At 49.5% G+C, this 19,927-nt stretch overlaps 1 long non-coding RNA gene across 1 annotated transcript in view; it reads left to right on the top strand.

Annotated features, from left to right (window-relative positions):
• The window catches only part of LOC147121847 (uncharacterized), a 33,835-nt gene extending 21,015 nt beyond the window's left edge, over positions 1-12,820 (top strand). The window contains exon 2 of the long non-coding RNA XR_015077631.1: positions 6,152-12,820. This is a non-coding gene — a long non-coding RNA (uncharacterized LOC147121847). The remainder of the gene's footprint in view (positions 1-6,151) is intronic.
• The last annotated feature ends 7,107 nt before the right edge of the window (positions 12,821-19,927 follow it).

Raw genomic sequence — 19,927 nt, 5'->3', positions numbered from 1 at the left:
GATTGATGGAGGCCTATCGGCCCAAGTGGCAGAGCTAGTGGCTCTCACCAGGGCACTAGAGTTGTCAGAGAATAAAATCATGAACATTTACACAGATAGTAGGTATGCCTTTGGGGTGGTCCATGATTATATGACTGCATGGGGTAGGAGGGGATTCATTACTACGGGAGGCAATCCCATAAAACACCAGCTGAGGATAGAAGCCCTCCTAGAAGCTTGCGACAAACCCCAACAGGTAGCAGTAATTAAGATTAAGGCACATCAGAGGGAACCGGACCGGACTAGCCCGGACTGGTTAAATCACCAGGGGAACCAGGCTGCGGACCAAGCAGCACAAAGGGCGCTAGAGCAAGAAAGGATCGAAGAAGTACCAATAGCCGCTGTGAGCAGCTCCGAGGACGAGATAAGTATTGACGAACTCCATGAGGACACCCCCGACGTCGAAAAAGGTACGTGGGAAGAACAAGGCGCAAAGCGGGGAAGCGATAATGTCTGGCGAAAGGATAACAGGGTAATGGCCCCCAAGTGCATTCAAAATACGCTATTAGAACTCCACCATGGGCTTGTACACTCAGGGAGAGAAGCGATGATGGGAAGCCTCAGCAAAGAATGGTGGTGGAAGGGGATGGGAAGAGATATCGCGAGATACTGCCATCGATGTATCACCTGTGCGCAGTATAACCCCGGGCGACCCATAAAGGTCAAAATGGGACATCAACCAAGACCGCGAGGGCCTTGGGAGCATATACAAATAGACTTCACAGGTCCCCTTCCACCGTCACACGGCAAAACATACTGCCTCGTGGTCATAGACCAATTCACCCGCTGGGTAGAGGCTTTCCCCACGCGAAATTGCACCGCTTTGACGGTTGCCAGAGTCTTAGCTGAAGAAGTAATCCCCAGGTGGGGAATACCAATTCAAATGGACTCTGATCAAGGTACCCACTTTACCGGGAGTGTCATAAAAATGGTATGCCAATTAATGGGAATTAAACAAAAATTCCACATCCCATACCACCCTCAAAGTTCAGGCATGGTGGAACTGATGCACTATCAATTGCTACAAAAGACTGGAAGTTGAGAAAGTAACAAACAGGCTTTTATTACCAAAGAACAGAGCATGCCTCTTGTGGTTGCCTGGTATCCAAAAGGGCCGGGGGCTGCCGAGCAGCCACCTTTATATCCAGCCATGAGGGTGGAGCCAGGGGCGGAGTCAGCTGAGGCATGCACAGACAAGTACAACAATATGCAAGAGTGAACAACAGTACTAACAGTGAACAACAGTACTAACAACAGTGGTGAACAACAATACTAACAACAGTGGTTTACCACATTCACCCCTTGTTTAGAATTGAGTCCGGCGGGGTGAAGTGCACTAAAAGTTCGTGTACTGAAGTCTATCAGGAGGCCTTGTAAGCCGTCCTGAGCGTCGCAGCAGCGGCGGTGATGGTGCAGCATCCAACGTTGAACCCGGTGTCTCGTTCAGAGGAGGTGTAGCAGGTGGCGGACCCTGGGGCTGCTGCATGCCGTCTACAGGGGTCAGAGCGCGGGTAATGGGAGGTAGCGATGGTGGTCTCTCAGAGGCACCCGAAGGTGCGAGGTCTCGTGCGGGGACTGTGTCCTGGGGGTAGGCAGGAGTAGCGGTGGGTGGCGAAGAGGGTGTTTCAGGAGCACCCGCAGGTGCGAGGTCTCGAATGGAGACTGTGTCCTCCCGCCCGTCCGGGTACACCACGTAAGCATACTGCGGTTTGGCGTGGAGGAGGCTCACCCTCTCGACCAGGGGGTCCGCCTTATGGGTCCTCACGTGCTTCCGCAGTAGGACGGGTCCTGGAGAAGTCAGCCATGTTGGTAGCGAAATCCCCGACGTGGACTTCCTGGGGAAGGAGAACATTCTCTCGTGAGGAGTGGCATTGGTGGGTGTACAGAGCAGCGACCGAATGGAATGGAGCGCCGCAGGGAGGACCTCCTGCCAGCGGGAGGTCGGAAGGCCCTTAGATTTTAAGTTTAAAAGGACTGCCTTCCAGACTGTCGCATTCTCTCTTTCCACCTGGCCGTTACCCCGGGGGTTGTAGCTGGTGGTCCTGCTTGTAGCAATGCCTCTCGCGAGCAGGTACTGCCGAAGTTCGTCGCTCATAAAAGATGAGCCCCTGTCACTATGGATATATCTAGGGAAACCGAACAATGCGAAGAGGTCATTCAGACATTTAATGACCGTGGTACTGGTCATGTCCGAGCAAGGGATGGCAAATGGGAAACGGGAGTACTCATCAATTATATTGAGGAAGTACACATTGCGGTCAGAGGAGGGGGGGGGGCCTTTAAAATCGATGCTCAGCTGCTCGAAGGGGCGCGTGGCTTTGATCAGGCTCGCTCTGTCTGGCCTATAAAAATGCGGCTTGCACTCGGCACAGATCTGGCAGTTCCTGGTCATGGTCCTGACCTCCTCGATGGAGTAGGGCAGGTTACGGGATTTGATAAAATGGAAGAACCTGGTGACCCCCGGGTGGCAGAGGTCATTGTGGAGGGTCTGTAATCTATCAACCTGCGCATTGGCGCACGTACCACATGATAGGGCATCTGGGGGCTCATTGAGTTTCCCGGGCCGGTACAAGATATCGTAATTGTAGGTGGAGAGTTCGATTCTCCACCTTAATATCTTGTCATTCTTGATTTTGCCCCGCTGCTTATTATGAAACATAAAAGCTACTGAACGCTGGTCAGTGAGCAGGGTAAATCGTTTTCCGGCCAGGTAATGCCGCCAATGTCGCACGGCTTCCACAATGGCCTGGGCCTCCTTTTCGACAGAGGAGTGTCGAATCTCGGGGCCCTGGAGGGTCCTTGAGAAAAAGGCCACGGGTCTCCCCGCCTGGTTAAGGGTTGCAGCTAGGGCAAAGTCGGATGCGTCGCTCTCCACTTGAAAAGGGAGGGACTCATCCACAGCGTGCATTGTGGCCTTCGCAATATCGCTTTTTATGAGAGTGAAGGCTGCACAGGCCTCTGCTGTCAGGGGGAAGGAGGCGGACTTGATGAGGGGTCGGGCTTTATCCGCATAGTTGGGCACCCACTGAGCATAGTAAGAGAAAAACCCCAGGCATCTCTTCAGTGCTTTCTGGCAGTGGGGGAGGGGGAGCTCCATAAGAGGGCGCATTCTATCGGGGTCTGGGCCAATGACTCCGTTCTCCACTACGCAGCCAAGAATAGCAAGGCGCTTAGTACGAAACATACATTTGTCTTTGTTGTATGTGAGATTCAGCCGCTGGGCCGTCCGGAGGAAATTCCCTAGATTAACGTCGTGGTCCTGCTGGTCATGGCCGCAGATGGTGACGTTGTCTAGATATGGGAAAGTGGCCTGGAGCGTGTTCTGGTCAACCATCCGGTCCAACTCCCGTTGGAAGACAGAAACTCCGTTGGTGACGCCGAAGGGAGCTCTGAGAAAGTGATAGAGCCGACCGTCAGCTTCAAAAGCTGTGTACTGGTGGTCCTCAGCCCTGATGGGGAGCTGGTGGTATGCCGACTTCAGATCAATCGTCGAGAACACCTGGTATTGTGCTATCTGATTGACCATGTCAGATATGCGGGGGAGTGGGTATGCATCCAACTGGGTGTAGCGATTGATCGTCTGGCTGTAGTCAATAACTAGGCGCTGTTTTCCGCCAGTCTTCACCACCACCACTTGTGCTCGCCATGGGCTATTGCTGCTCTCGATAATCCCTTCCTTCAGGAGTCTCGCTACCTCGGATTTAATGAAACCCCTATCCCCGGCACTGTAACGCCTACTTTTGGTAGCGATGGGCTTACAGTCGCGGGTGAGGTTAGCGAACAAGGAGGGGGGGGAGACTTTAAGGGTGGAGAGGCTGCAAATGGCGCGCGGCGGGCGATTTAAAAACTGCTGGCTGCAGACCGTGAGAGGGGGGAGGGGTCCACCGTACGCTAAAGTGACACTCTTAAGGTGGCACTGAAAATCAAACCCCAGTAGGACGGCAGCGCAGAGATCGGGCAGGACCAGAAGTTTAAAATTTTTGTATTCAGTACCCCGCACTGAAAGAGTCACCATACAGTAGCCACCGACTTCCGCTGACTGGGCTTTGGAAGCCATAGAGATGCGATGACGCGTCGGCAGGACCGGGAGAGAGTAACTGCGCACCGTGTCGGGGTGTATAAAACTCTCCGTGCTCCCGTTGTCAAAAAGGCAGGTAGTGGCGCGGCCGTTTACCACAATGTCCATCATGGACCTGGACAGTTGATGCGGGAGAGATTGATCCAGCGTCACGGAAGCCAGCGTATGTTCAAGCGCGTCGATGCGGTCGTCCGATGAGGCGGTGGTGGAGTCCGGGTCCCCCGTAACCGAAGTCGGAGGCGTCCAAGATGGCGGACAAAATGGCAGCGCCCACGGTCCCGATCCACACGTGGCTGGGGGAGCCCAAGATGGCGGGCAAGATGGCTGCGCCCACGGTTCACACGCGGCGCTGCTGGCGTTAGCGGTCTTCCCTTTGCAGGCGCTAACGTAGTGACCTTTCTTCCCGCAGCCGGAGCAGGTAGCATTCTTCGCGGGGCAGCGTGCTCTAGGGTGTTTAGCTTGGCCACAAAAATAGCACTTTTGTGCCTTGGACATCGCTGCAGCAGTCGGAGGTGGCGGTCCCATGGCCCAAGATTGCGGCGTCCACGGCGCGGGGCGATTAGGGGAGAAAGCGTCCATATTTCTGTGGGCCGCGTCGAGCGAGAGCGCGAGGGACACTGCCTTTGTCAGGTCTATTTCACCCTTCTCCAGCAGCCTCTGCCGGGAGTAGTCGGACCTTAGACTCGCAACGAAAGCGTCTCGTATCAGTCCCTCCGCATGTGCCGCGGCCGATACTTCCTTGCAGTCGCAGCCGCGTCCGAGTACCCGCAGTGCCCGTAGGAAGGCCTCCACCGATTCCCCGGGCTGCTGTCTGCGAGATCTTAAAAGGTGCCTGGCATAGACTGTGTTAACCGGGCGTGCATACTGCCCTTTCAGTAGGTCGATAGCCGCCGCGTAGGTCGTCGCATCTTGGATTAAAGTATAGACTTGGTGGCTCACCTTCGAGGCCAGGATTTTCAGTTTATTTTCATCAAGAGTCACGGTCGAGGCTTCCAGATACGCCTCAAAGCAATGCAGCCATTGTGCGAATTTAGTCAACGAACCCGCTTCTTGGGGGTCTAGGTCCAGGCATGTTGGTCTGAGGGCTCGCAGCAGCGCCTGCTGCTCAGCGTTTTGCGCCATCGGTTGATCAGCATTCGCAGCCAACATTTAACTTTGGTAATAAAATTGATGCACTATCAATTGCTACAAAAGACTGGAAGTTGAGAAAGTAACAAACAGGCTTTTATTACCAAAGAACAGAGCATGCCTCTTGTGGTTGCCTGGTATCCAAAAGGGCCGGGGGCTGCCGAGCAGCCACCTTTATATCCAGCCATGAGGGTGGAGCCAGGGGCGGAGTCAGCTGAGGCATGCACAGACAAGTACAACAATATGCAAGAGTGAACAACAGTACTAACAGTGAACAACAGTACTAACAACAGTGGTGAACAACAATACTAACAACAGTGGTTTACCACAGGAACGAATGAACCGAACCCTTAAAAATGCATTGGCAAAGGCAATGCAGACGTCGGGGAAAACCTGGACTGAAGTATTGCCCAATATCCTAATGAAGCTGCGAGCCACTGAAAACCGAACGACAGGCTTGACCCCTTATGAATTAATGACAGGAAGGGCGATGCAATTGCCAGAAGGCATCATAACAGGTGGGGCTGATGTAGGCCCTTTAAAAGACAGACTAAAACGATACGTTCTGGAACTTAGCACTCAATTAAAGGAGATGCGAAAGAATGTCCGTGATAATCAGGAGGACAAGGATCGGGCAAAAGAGCTCACAATGACGGCTTATGTTCCCTCAGCGGGTAGTAAAGTCATGGTGAAAACTCTGCCCAGCAAACCAGGGTTCGCCCCAAAATGGAGTGGGCCATATGAAATCATAATCAGTGGGGATACCTGTGCCTGTCTAGACATAAGGGGTAAAGGAGTGAAGTAAGATTTAAAAATGAGCGTAACAGGGCATGTTTAGTAGAACGCAATTGCGCAGCAAAATGTTTAAAGATGAAATGTACTAATTACTCGTATGTTTAATTGCAGAAATGACCATACCAGTTTAGAGAGATGAAACTTACAAAAAGAGACACTGACATAACCCTTTTCTGGAAAAACGAAACTTAGTAGTGGTCAAGAGAGGGACTCGTTTCTCAGAAATCACATGACCTGATGACTCATTTCCAAGAAATCAGAGGGTCCACAGGCCCCTGCAGTGAAAAGTGAAACTTATGTTATTGGTTACCTTGTAGCAGTTAGACACACCTAGTTAGTGATTAATGTATAGACTTTTAAATCGATTGGACCTCTGGAATAGGAGGTCTCGGAATATGTGTATAACTGTGTAAACCTCAAGAGATTCGGGGGAGTTGGAGCCTTGTGTCGGGACGCAAGAGCCATAGCTCCCCAGGCCTGAATAAACCGTTTTTACTTCAATTATTGGGTCTGTCTTTCTTACAACAAGCCAGTGTTGTCGACTTTGTATATCACTTAGTCCACACTTTGGGGGCTTACATCAATTGGCGACGAGGATAGGATATGCGTTCTGAACCAGACTCTCGGACAGCGTTAACCTAAGACGGGTGAGTATGTTTTAATTACCACCTGTAAAATTAGGGGTTAATCGCTGGCGAGACGTTGAGTCAGAATCGACGTATAAAAGAACTATAAAAAGAAAGACACCTTTAATTGAAGGCGGTTAAAAAGTAAACTGCAGTAGGGGTAGGGGCAGGTAGTTCCCTACCAACCTTTGGGGCAGGTAGTTCCCTAAGGACCGTGAGGCGGGAAAACCTCAGTAGGGGCAGGTAGTTCCCTACCAACCTTTGGGGCAGGTAGTTCCCTAAGGACCGTGAGGCAGGAAAACCTCAGTAGGGGCAGGTAGTTCCCTACCAACCTTTGGGGCAGGTAGTTCCCTAAGGACCGTGAGGTGGGAAAACCTCAGTAGGGGCAGGTAGTTCCCTACCAACCTTTGGGGCAGGTAGTTCCCTAAGGACCGTGAGGCGGGAAAACCTCAGTAGGGGCAGGTAGTTCCCTACCAACTTTTGGGGCAGGTAGTTCCCTAAGGACCATGAGGCGGTGATACCTCAGTTAGGGGCAGGTAGTTCCCTAAAATCCGTGAGACGGCGAAATCTCAACAATTGAATGAATGGGTGCACCGTGGTGAGTGAATGAGATAAAACCCTACGGTCATAAAGAGGTTAGAACGGACAAGGGTGAGGTCTGTCCCCAGCACCTAGCCTGAGCCTGAATTAAGAGGACAGTAGTCCCATGTGACGGCCAGGATCAAGTAGGACGCCGGGAGCTACAGACCCCACAGTACCAAAACCTCGGAACTAAAGGGTTGGTGTGTGTCTAACAAAACGAAGTGACTAACAGAAAGCAAGAAACTAACTAAGGTGACGCTATAGGGGCGAACAACGTAGCGTACAAACCTAATTCACCAATACCGTGAATTAAGCATTAAACATAGCAGTTAGTTATGACTAAGAGGGTGGAAGAAGAATCCTCAAGGGACCTGGATTCTATAACCCGACTCCTGGAAAATAAAAAGAAACAGTGCAGAGAGCCAAAGGCTTGGTGGGGAGGAGCTAAAGATAAAGAGGCAACAGATAATGTAAGGAATTGAAACAGAAGGGAGAGATAAAGAAGGAAAAAGATCTAATTTGCAGGCGAACCAACTTGAAACCCCAGCAAAAAAAAACAAACAGGGATTTGGAAACTAGGGAAAGCTGTTGAGTCACAGATTTAAAAAGGAAGGAAAAGATAAACTTAAAGCTTTACCAACATGGAAGTTATTAGCATCTGTACCGAGACAAGTAAAACAAGAGGAATGAAAGGAACCTTAGACATATGCTGGAATTACAGTTTGTATAAAAATGTGTGAGTGTGGATGTTTTCCTGATTAGGAATGTTTAAGAGGATACAATATTCCTTTGTCTGAAAATCTGTCTGTTAAGAAAAAGAAATGTCTGCTGTGTGTTGTAACTCCACCCACTTCTCTGTGTTAAAGTAAAAGCATTTAACCCCTTTGTCTTGTCTGGGATTTTGGAAGTTTAAGAATGTGCAAATAAGATTGTGCCCTCAGAATGAAAAAAACCTATTACAATTTGAGTTAAGCTGAAGTGTAAAAACTGAGAAGAGCAACAAAAAGTTTGTTTAATGAAAGGTTAAGTTTCAGTCTAAGATCTAACCTTGGAGTTATGAGGTAAATTAACCTATTAAAACCAGACTTTCATTGTGGCCACAGTGAAATTCTGGTTGATGTAAATTGGTGTAGTCCAAATTGAATAAGATAACTCAACTCCGCAAGAATATCCGATAGTGGCAGGTCCCTCTACAATATTTAATTGACTATAGTACTGGAAGCCTTATAGAAGGCGGGACTAGAGTTAAACCTTAGAAAGGTATAGGTAGGGAAGGATGAAGTAGTCGACCTAGGATACATAGTGACACAAGGGAAGAGACAAATGCCCAAAAACAGATGGGAGGGGCATTAGGACTGGCTGCGTGCTTTGATTGCTCGCAAGCTTCTAGGGATGGCAGCAGGAAGGGACTGCGCCAGAGAGGGGAGGGGGATCCGAGGATGTTTGTTGACGCATTGGTAGGGGGCCGACAGTGCAAAATGTTAATAGACACAGGAGCCACAATCGCATTGACAGACTTACCCTTGCCCCGAACGAAACTTTCAGTTAGTATAGCAGGAATCGGTGGACGAAGAATCAGGGCTTATAAGAGCGAAACAGTCTTACTAGAAATTGGATGTATAATAATACCTACACAGTTGTGGGTATGCGAGAACACCGAAGGAACAATCCTAGGGATAGATATACTGCGAGAAGTAGGAGCTTTAGTCGACCCTAAAGCGAATGAAGTGTACTGGCCCCCAGATTATAAGTCAAACAAACAGGCAGGCCCGGGAAACAAAGTAGAAATGGCCCAGCCTATACAGGATTTGATCAAAGGGGGGTAGCCAAAGGAAAAAGTGTAAACCTATATAGATAGTCGGAATGCCTTTGGGGTGGTGTCTGATTACATGATAGCGGGAGTAGGCAGGGATATATGACACCAGGAGGAGGACCCGTAAGAGACAAGAATATAACCAAGGAATTAGTAGGAACCTCTCTCCTACCCAAAGAGTGCATAATAATAAATTAAAGCACACAAGAGGATGGGCAGCTAAACGAGCAATTGAGAGAGGGAATCTGACCAATGAAGCCCAAATGTTCATGTTGAATCAAAGTGTGAAACCACAACTGTCTTTCAGTCAGGGATTTTTTTGGGTTGCGTGAAGTGACGCAATAATGTTTAGCTCCACCTTCAAAAGCCTGCGAAGGAGTTAACCCTTTCCACTGACAGCTGTTTGAGTTCACCAAGCAACAAGTTCAGTATTACTGAATAGAATTTAAAGATATTGGACATTATTAAATTTAAGTTTCTTAATGTTGAGTTAATATTTCCCCACAGTGATAGAAGGAAAATTAGGATTTGATAAATGGAAGTTATTTTATAAACTAATTGCAGCATCGTCTCAAACGGCAGGGAGACTGCTGGGGAGGCTGTCCTGTTACCCAAAGATAAATCTGGACAGATAGTTAGAGGCATGAGGCCAAAGACCAACAGATTATACGGGATCGAGAACAGGATACACGGGACGACCAGAAGGAGGTCTTAGCAATAGATAGCAAAGTGATAGCAGAAATAATACCAGCCAAACTAGTGCTAGCACCCAGATGGTCAGGACCTTATGAAGTATTAATGAATAATGACACATGTGCTCATGTAGATGGGTCTGGAACGGGTAAAGGAAGGTGGAAACACTGGACTCAGTTAAAAATATATAAGAAAGACAATGAGTAAACCAGAGATGGTGCCCTTTTTGACAGAGTGAGGAGTATACTAGAAGATATAAAGAATGGGAAGGGGAGTTACTACATATATCAATGATAATAGGCTGTGTATGATGATAATATTATATGCCATAGTTTGCATCTTCAGGTATGTCTGGGGACAGAGCCACAGAACAAGAAATGCAGCAGATGTACAGCATTTTGAACTGATAAAATGGATAAGAGCAGAATAATTCTAACTGGCTGGTGACGACCAGCCCCCTTTTTGTAATTACAGGAACATTGGACATCCGGAATGAGATGGAGCGTCCTCGCCTTGATTCTAGGGATAAATATAAGTATTGCCATTATCGAGGGGGATTAGTAATAAGGAGAACACAGGATGAGGTGTATTTTAGTGTAGCACATAGAGTTACTAAGCTTGCCATTAATATGAGTACTTTTGAGATACAAAACAAACCTGGAACTCCCTGTGGGTAAAACACTTAGAGGATCCACAGGAAAAACCTGTCTTACAAAGATGTAAGAAACGGGGAGTATTGGAAGCGACCGGAGCAGGGTATGCGGCCGGGTTAGCAACAGTTAATAGCTTGGACATAGAGGGAGTAAATGAAGGAGTAGAAGAATTACAAGCAAAAATAGAGAAGTTACTAAAACAAGCTACTGGAAATAGCCGGCAATTGACACTGGCAGGGAAACCAAACAATAATGCAATTGTCGGGGGTGGAAGAGATAGTAGCCCCCCATGCAGAAACAATCAATACAATTATTGATAGACTTAATAATGCTTCTCGCCAAACCGATAAGGAACTAATATGTGCCACGTAGGGCTCATGGATATTGTCGAATGCTCAGCATAACATGAGGCAAATAAATAATGGACAGATCCCTGATTGGATTACTAATAAGGATCTGGAACCTTGGATTGACACAAATAAAAGCCTATACAAGGGATGTAAAATGGGACAAGTATACCGGGCAGGCGATTGTCTGACCCCATGGACTAAGATGATTGGCTTTGTACTGGCCATCCCACAATTCCCAGAAGGGGGACAACTCCGATACGACGTGATTAATATAGGAGAAGTACAAAGGGAAAGTTGGTTAAATATCATGATGTCCCTACCAAGGTGCTTTGGGAAAGGGATGAAGATAATAAACAGAAGAATGAAACCTAAAGGGGGGTGGTAGTGGACAGGTGCCACCACAAGGCAAGGACATGGGTGTGCACTCACGCCCCACCGAGGGAGACACATCCGAGTGCGGATTTGCGAAAATTACCAATTGCACCCTCGAGGTACACCCAAGGGGATACACCGGACCTGGGTAGCATCAAGGAACAATGGGACCTGTTGTGTCACCACAATTGAACAGAAATATGAATATCAAGATATGGCTTATACCATTCCCCAACCAAACCGCTGTATTGGTCTAAAGATACCTATACAGATAGGAAAACCTGGTCATTTGATAATATGAGACTTACTAAAAAGGGTTGAAACTTATGTCATACCAGAGCCCAAGGCAATTCCTAAGTTAGAGGAAGCTTGGCAGAAGTTACGGCAGGAAACAAAGGAAATTTTAAAGTACTATCATAAAATAGAAGAAGGCTTAAAGAAACAACAAAAAGACATTAGTACAACATTAGAGGAAACTCACCCACTTCCTCATATTTTGATAATTGGGGACCAGGATGGTCGGGGACTGTGGGCGCCTCAGTGATACAAGGCATAATGATATTCCTCTTGATTGTTATTCTGATATATTGTGTATTTTTATTTCTCCAGTGCCTTTGTGCCAGAATGAGTAAGGCTGAAATTGGTGCGGTGAAAGAAGTAGAGCCTGAGGAGGGGCAGGTAGCGATGTTAAGAATGGACAACTCCCCCGCCTCTCCAAGGCAAATGGTGTAAGACGCGATGGGAAGCCCTGAAATTATATGGGATTAATTGGGCATGGTAATTAAAGACCGGGCCGGCCAACCGTAAGATGGAGGGTGGCAGAAGGAGGGTGGTGAATGAGGATTGGTGTGTGATGACAGTCTCGAATTGGCACGTCACACACCCCACGTGGGAATGAGGGACAAGCTTGAGCAGAAAGCCTAAACCATTAATGCAGGGTCTAAGGGGCCCCGGGAATGGTTACACCGGAAGGAATGCATAAAGGAAAGACCACCCTAAAGGAAAGCCCACTGTAAAGGAAAGACCACCATACCACAGGGGGGGGAAGTCGGCCTCCAAATTGATAGGATATATACATGTATAACCTAGACTGGTAGAAGGCCAGGGAGTGCACGCTCTGGCAGACACCAGGCAGTGGACATACATGTTGACCTGTTTTGGAACAATTGTCCAAAAGGTCAAAAGGAGGGACTGAAGTAAGATTTAAAAATGAGCATAACAGGGCACGTTTAGTAGAACGCAATTGCGCAGCAAAATGTTTAAAGATGAAATGTACTAATTACTCGTATGTTTAATTGCAGAAATGACCATACCAGTTTAGAGAGATGAAACTTACAAAAAGAGACACTGACATAACCCTTTTCTGGAAAAACGAAACTTAGTAGTGGTCAAGAGAGGGACTCGTTTCTCAGAAATCACATGACCTGATGACTCATTTCCAAGAAATCAGAGGGTCCACAGGCCCCTGCAGTGAAAAGTGAAACTTATGTTATTGGTTACCTTGTAGCAGTTAGACACACCTAGTTAGTGATTAATGTATAGACTTTTAAATCGATTGGACCTCTGGAATAGGAGGTCTCGGAATATGTGTATAACTGTGTAAACCTCAAGAGATTCGGGGGAGTTGGAGCCTTGTGTCGGGACGCAAGAGCCATAGCTCCCCAGGCCTGAATAAACCGTTTTTACTTCAATTATTGGGTCTGTCTTTCTTACAACAAGCCAGTGTTGTCGACTTTGTATATCACTTAGTCCACACTTTGGGGGCTTACATCAGGAGTATGGAAGCATTGGACACAATTGAAAGTATATAAAGACGACTGACTGGCTACTTTCTGAATCTGTTTTACAGGTGATCTGCATACCCTTTGTCATCAAATTCCTGTAAAGACTGGACTGTAGTGATATATTAATCATGTTTAGAGTATTATGGGTAATGGCGTTATTTTATATTGTCACGGGAAGTGCGGTACCCCATTTACGTAAAGAGAGAGGATTGCATGTAAATACCTTTCTGTATATGTCATATGTCTGATGCGCTATCAATTACTCATAAAAGACTGAGAGTTAGAAGAGTAACTAAAGGCTTTTATTAACAAAAGAATGGAGGTCTGCCTCGAGTGGTCGACCGGTCCAGAAATACAAAGGGCTGGGGAGCAGTCACCTTTATACTAGGACTTGTGGGAGGAGTCAGCCGAGGCATGTCCAGGCATGTACACAATGGAATGCAAACAGTATACAAACAGTGGTTTACCACATTCACCCCTTGTTTAAAATTGAGTCCGGCGGGGTGAAGTGTATTAAAAGTTAGTGTATTGGAGTCTCTCCGGAGGTCTTGTCTGCCGCTGTGATCGGCGTGGCGACGGCAGGGGTAGTGAAGCTTCCGGCATCAAGTCCCGCGTAGGCTGTGGCGCTGGCGTGTCGTCCTCGTAGATGTTGAGCGGGTCGCGGGACCCAGGCCTGCCGTCTGCTGGGGCTGGATATCGGATCGTGGGGGGGGGTGGTAGTGGGTAGTGGGTTACTGCAGCCCCCGAGGGTGCAAGGTCTCTTATGGAGACTGTGTCCTCCCGCCCGTCCGGGTACGCAATGTAAGCGTACTGGGGGTTGGCGTGGAGGAGGTCAACCCTCTCGACCAGGGGGTCCGTTTTATGGGTCCTTACGTGTCTTCTCAGTAGGACCGGCCCTGGGGACGTCAGCCATGGCGGTAGCGATGTCCCCGATGTGGACTTCCTTGGGAAGACAAACATTTTCTCATGAGGGGTGGCGTTAGTGGCAGTGCAGAGCAGTGACCGAATAGAGTGGAGCGCATCGGGTAGCACATCCTGCCAGCGGGAGGTTGGAAGGCCCCTAGACTTTAAGGCTAGCAGGGCGGCCTTCCAAACTGTCGCATTTTCTCTTTCCACCTGTCCGTTCCCCCGGGGGTTGTAACTAGTGGTCCTGCTTGTGGCAATACCCCTAGTTAGCAGGTACTGACGGAGTTCGTCGCTCATAAACGATGAGCCCCGGTCGCTATGGATATAGCTGGGGAAACCGAACAGGGTGAAGAGGTCATTTAGGCATTTAATGACCGTGGCACTGGTCATGTCCGGGCAGGGGATGGCGAACGGGAAACGGGAGTACTCATCAATAATATTGAGGAAGTACACGTTGCGGTCGGAGGAGGGGAGAGGCCCTTTAAAATCGACGCTCAGGCGCTCGAAGGGGCGAGTGGCTTTTATCAGGTGAGCCCTGTCTGGTTTATAAAAGTGCGGTTTGCACTCAGCGCAGACTTGGCAGTTCCTGGTCATGGTCCTGACCTCCTCAATGGAGTAAGGTAGGTTGCGGGCCTTGACGAAGTGGAAGAACCTGGTGACCCCCGGGTGGCAGAGGTCATTGTGGAGGGCCCGTAGTCTATCGATCTGCGCGCTGGCGCAGGTGCCACGCGATAGAGCATCCGGGGGTTCGTTGAGCTTCCCGGGCCGGTACAAGATCTCGTAATTGTAGGTGGAAAGTTCGATTCTCCACCTCAAGATCTTGTCATTTTTGATTTTGCCCCTCTGCTTGTTGTTAAACATGAAAGTGACTGAACGCTGGTCAGTGAGCAGGGTAAATCGTTTTCCGGCCAGGTAGTGCCTCCAATGACGCACAGCCTCCACAATAGCCTGGGCCTCCTTCTCAACAGCGGAGTGTCTGGTCTCCGGGCCCTGGAGGGTTCGTGAAAAGAAGGCCACGGGTCTCCCCGCCTGATTGAGGGTAGCGGCCAGGGCAAAGTCGGACGCGTCGCTTTCCACCTGGAAGGGGATGGATTCGTCCACTGCGTGCATGGTGGCTTTGGCGATGTCCTCCTTGATACGGTGGAAGGCTAAGCGGGCCTCTGCCGTCAAGGGAAAAGAGGTGGACTTGATCAGCGGACGGGCCTTGTCCGCATAGTAGGGGACCCACTGGGCGTAATAGGAGAAAAACCCTAGGCACCTCTTCAGGGCCTTGAGGCAGTGGGGCAGTGGGAGTTCCATAAGGGGACGCATCCGGTCGGGGTCGGGACCGATGACTCCGTGTTCCACAACACAGCCAAGGATGGCGAGGCGGTTTGTGCGGAATATGCACTTCTCCTTGTTATATGTCAGGTTCAGGAGTTGGGCGGTGCGGAGGAATTTTTCGAGGTTTGCGTCATGGTCCTGCAAGTCACGGCCGCAGATGGTCACATTGTCCAGGTATGGGAAAGTGGCTTGCAACGCATTTTGATCGACCATCCGGTCCATCTCCCTTTGGAAGACGGAGACCCCGTTGGTGACGCCAAAGGGAACCCTAAGGAAGTGATAGAGGCGGCCGTTTGCCTCAAAGGCAGTATACTGGCGGTCCTCAGGGCAGATAGGGAGTTGGTGGTACGCTGATTTCAGGTCAATGGTCGAGAAGACGCGGTACTGCGCGATCTGATTGACCATATCAGCTATGCGGGGGAGTGGGTAAGCGTCCAGTAGGGTGTAGCGATTTATTGTCTGGCTGTAGTCGATGACCAGGCGCTGCTTCTCGCCGGTCTTAACGACCACAACCTGGGCTCGCCAGGGGCTGGTGCTGCCCTCAATAATCCCTTCCTTCAGGAGCCGCTCCACTTCGGTTTTAATGAAAACCCTGTCCCCGGCGCTGTATCGCCTGCTCTTTGTGGCGATGGGCTTACAGTCGGGGGTGAGGTTAGCAAAGAGTGGGGGGGGGGTGACTCGGAGTGTGGAGAGGTTGCACCTGGTGCGCGGCGGGCAATTTGGAAGCTGCTGGCTGCGGACTGTGAGTGGGGGGAGGGGTCCACCGTACGCCATCGTAACACTTTTAAGGTGGCACTGAAAATCTAACCCCAGTAGAACGGCAGCGCAGAGGTCGGGCAGGACCAGAAGTTTAAAATTATCGTACACAGTCCCGTCTACTATGAGTGTCACCACGCAGTAGCCGCCAATGTCCGCTGACTGGGACTCGGAGGCCATAGAAATCCGCTGGTGCGCAGGCAGGACTGGGAGAGAGCAACGCCGCACCGTGTCAGGGTGGATGAAGCTCTCCGTGCTCCCAGAGTCAAAAAGGCAGATTGTATCGTGACCATTTACCTTAATGTCCATTGTGGAACTGGCCAGTTGGTGCGGTCTCGCTTGGTCCAGTGTAACGGATGCCAGCGTAGGGGTCGGTGTGTCACTGCGGGTATCAGATGAGGCGGTGTCGGGGGCCTGCTGCGTCCCGGCTGTTGTCCAAGATGGCGGCGTCCATGATCCCCATGTGGCTGGAGGCGTCCAAAATGGCTGCTGTACCGGTGATTCGCACATGGCCGAGGAGGCCCAAGATGGTGGCCCGCATGGCCCACACGCGGCGCTGCTGGGGTTCGGGGTGGCTTTGGCCCTGCAGATGCTAGCGTAGTGTCCCTTCTTCCCGCAGCCCGAGCAGATCGCGTTTTTCGCCGGGCAGCGCGCTCTGGGGTGTTTTGCCTGGCCACAGAAGTAGCATTTCTGGCCTTGGGGCACTGCTGTCTGGCCTTGGGACACTGCTGCGGTAGTTGGGCCATTGCTGGGGTGTGGCTGGGGTGGCACGGCGCTATGAGGCGGTCCTACCGTGTCCCAGGCTGTCATTCCCCGCGGCGTCCACGGTGCAGAGGAGTAGGCATCCATGCCCTGGTAGGCTGCATCCAATGATAGTGCGAGTTCAGAGGCCTTGTTGAGGTTGAGGTCACTCTGCTCCAACAGTCGCTGTCGGGTGTAATTGGATCTGTGGCCCGCTACAAAAGCGTCCCGGATAAGTTCCTCTGTGTACACAGCGGCCTTTACATCCTTACACCCACAGGCCCGGCCAAGCACGGACAGTGCCTGAAGATATTCCACGGTCGATTCCCCAGGTTGTTGCTTACGACTCCCCAGAAGGTGCCTGGCGTACACTTCGTTCACTGGGCGCGTGTACTGGTCCTTGAGGAGCTTGATAGCATCCGCGTACGAGGTCGCGTCTTGGATGACCGAGTACACTCGGTGGTTCACTTTGGAGGTCAGGACATCCAGTTTGTCCTCTTCCAATTTGATTGCTTCGGAGGCGGTCAGGAATTTTTCAAAACACTTAAGCCAGTGAGTAAACTTGGTGGATGAGTCCGCCTCCCGATGACCTAAGTCCAGGCATGCTGGTGTGAGGATCTTTTCCATTATAAAAATTTTGTTAATAAAATTGATGCGCTATCAATTACTCATAAAAGACTGAGAGTTAGAAGAGTAACTAAAGGCTTTTATTAACAAAAGAATGGAGGTCTGCCTCGAGTGGTCGACCGGTCCAGAAATACAAAGGGCTGGGGAGCAGTCACCTTTATACTAGGACTTGTGGGAGGAGTCAGCCGAGGCATGTCCAGGCATGTACACAATGGAATGCAAACAGTATACAAACAGTGGTTTACCACAATGTCTATGCGAAAAAAATGGGCCAAAGCTCCTGCTGGGTGTGCGCCCATGTGCCCACCCATACAGGGGGAGGAATCCCATTAAGGCCTATCCCCTTTAAGGTAGAGGAGATGGTAGGGTGGTTATTATACTCTAATACCACCTGGAATAAGGAGGATACCATACAAACCCAAAATAGCTTGAATCCAGGTCAGCTGGAACATGAGTGGAAACAGGCAGGGTATAACCCCACGAACTTTAAAGGATGGTTTCATCCCCAGTACGATAATCGAAGTTATCCAGAAGAGCTATTAGTCAGCACAGGGGGAAAACTAAACAATGCAGAGGGGGAAGTCTGCTTGGTAAACTATGATGAGACAGGGTTAGTGGTTGGATGGAGTAAGTGCAAGTATAATTACACTTTAACCAAAACCAGTACTAAACCACCAGGTGCCCTAGAATGGCCCTACGTGGGAACGTTTAATTTATCCGAAGTGCTAAACCGGACTAGCAATCTACCCTGGAGGGGAATACCTGGGATCATGTACCAACTTTGGAACAAATTTGAGGCCTATAATAATACCTATTTCATTTGCGGATATAAGGCGTATCCATGGCTTCCATGAACCTGGACTGGGTCATGCTATATAGGATACGTAGTACCATACATCCATCATTTATCCTCCCTAACCCACCACTATGGGTACCAGTTGTTATGGCAACCAGCCAAGCGTGTTAAGAGAGCTATTACGGAAACCGAAAGATTCTGGGCTATAGCATTCCCCTGGTACAGAACAGGAAAAATAGCAAGGGAATCCATAAACATGGCAGCAGTGCTCGAACAAATAGCCAACGATACAGCTGAGTCCCTGAGAGAAATGAGTGCCGAAATGGTGGCGATCCGGACCACCGCCTTACAGAATAGGATGGCCCTAGATTATCTGTTGGCGGCGCAAGGAGGCACCTGTGCCCTGATCGGGACAGACTGCTGTACATATGTCCCAGGTAGCTCCGAGAATATCACAAGCCTAGCAAATCATATCCAAGAAGAAATAAAGAAGCTCCATCAACCCACAAGCACAGGGGGATGGCTTGATTGGTTGCTAGGGAAAACCGGGTGGGGAGCGTGGATGATGCAAGGGATAATAATAATAGTTGTAATTTGTATGTTGATGTGTTGTGCGCTGAGCCTTATAAAGTTGTGTTGCCAAACTGCTCAACCACATTAAGTGCTATTGGGCCTCACCACCTCTGCCAAAACCTCCCACCACTCCAAAAGCAAAGATAACCCCTGGCTTCTCTTCTCCACTACCAACCATCTCCTTAAACCCCTCTTCCCTGCCCCCTCCACAGTCACCTCCAACAAGTGCTCATGGTCTTCTTTGTCACTGAGATTGAGACCATTTGTTTAGCTATCTCTGCTGCTTCTCTCTCTTCCCCTTACCCAAAGGCAAACCTCCCCCTAGGTTCCCCTGCCCTACTCCTGAACTCACTTCTCTCTAGTTTCTCTCCCATTTCCCCTCATGTCCTCTCCGAGTTCATCTCGTCCATGAGAACCACCACCTGCACCCCATTCCCACTAAACCGCTAACCACACAACTTTCCTTCCTGCCCCCCACCATGCTAGCTGATTGCGAATGGTTCACTTTCCTCAAGTACTATTCCTCTCCTTCAAACCAGCTGTCATCACCCGCCCTTCCTCAAAAAATCGACCCTTGACTCATCTGTCCTTACAAACTTCTACCAATCTCCAATCTCCCTTTGCTCTCCAAGATCATTAAATGTGTTGCCATCTCCCAAATCCGTACCCACCTTCCTGCAAATCCTTGTTTGAATATCTCCAATTAGGTTTCCGCCCCTACCACAGCACTTCAACGGCTCTAACCAAAGTCACAAATGACATCCTCTGTGACAGACCATGGTGCACTATCCCTGTTACTGAGCCGCAATTTCCTCCAACTAAACAATGTTGAGAACAAAGCCATCATCTTATTTGGGGCTCCCCCAATGGCTTATGGGGTAAATGCACTGCCTAGTGTGTTAAGGAACCACCCGGACCAGAAAATTCCCAGCTTCAATCCCCATTCTGTGCTAAATTAGCTGATCAAAATAGGGATTCTACAAATGGCCTAATTCCTCTGGGTGAGCGAGAGGCAGAAAAATCATCTGAGGCTCTCACTTCTATCCAGTGTCCCTGCTGAAAAGTGTGGATGTCAGGCGAAGACAGGGTCAGCCTTGGTTAGTTGTGTTCTCCATGATCAAACAGCCTGCTGATGCTCGCTGTCAAAATGAAGAATGACTACTTGGCTATGGTACTGAAGAGCTGCCAGGAACTGTGGAACTTGCATTGAATGACTGATTCCAGGAGAAAACTGGAAAACAAACAATCCTGATCTTTATGTTAATTCATGTGACTGTGGGATATTGATGGGG

Source organism: Somniosus microcephalus, chromosome 3 (genome assembly GCF_052327205.1).
Source record: "Somniosus microcephalus isolate GS21.2 chromosome 3, FLI_Smic_1.0, whole genome shotgun sequence".
In the NCBI taxonomy this organism is placed as follows: domain Eukaryota; kingdom Metazoa; phylum Chordata; class Chondrichthyes; order Squaliformes; family Somniosidae; genus Somniosus; species Somniosus microcephalus.
Note: the sequence above shows the minus strand (reverse complement) of the source record. Positions and strands in the feature narration are given on the sequence as shown.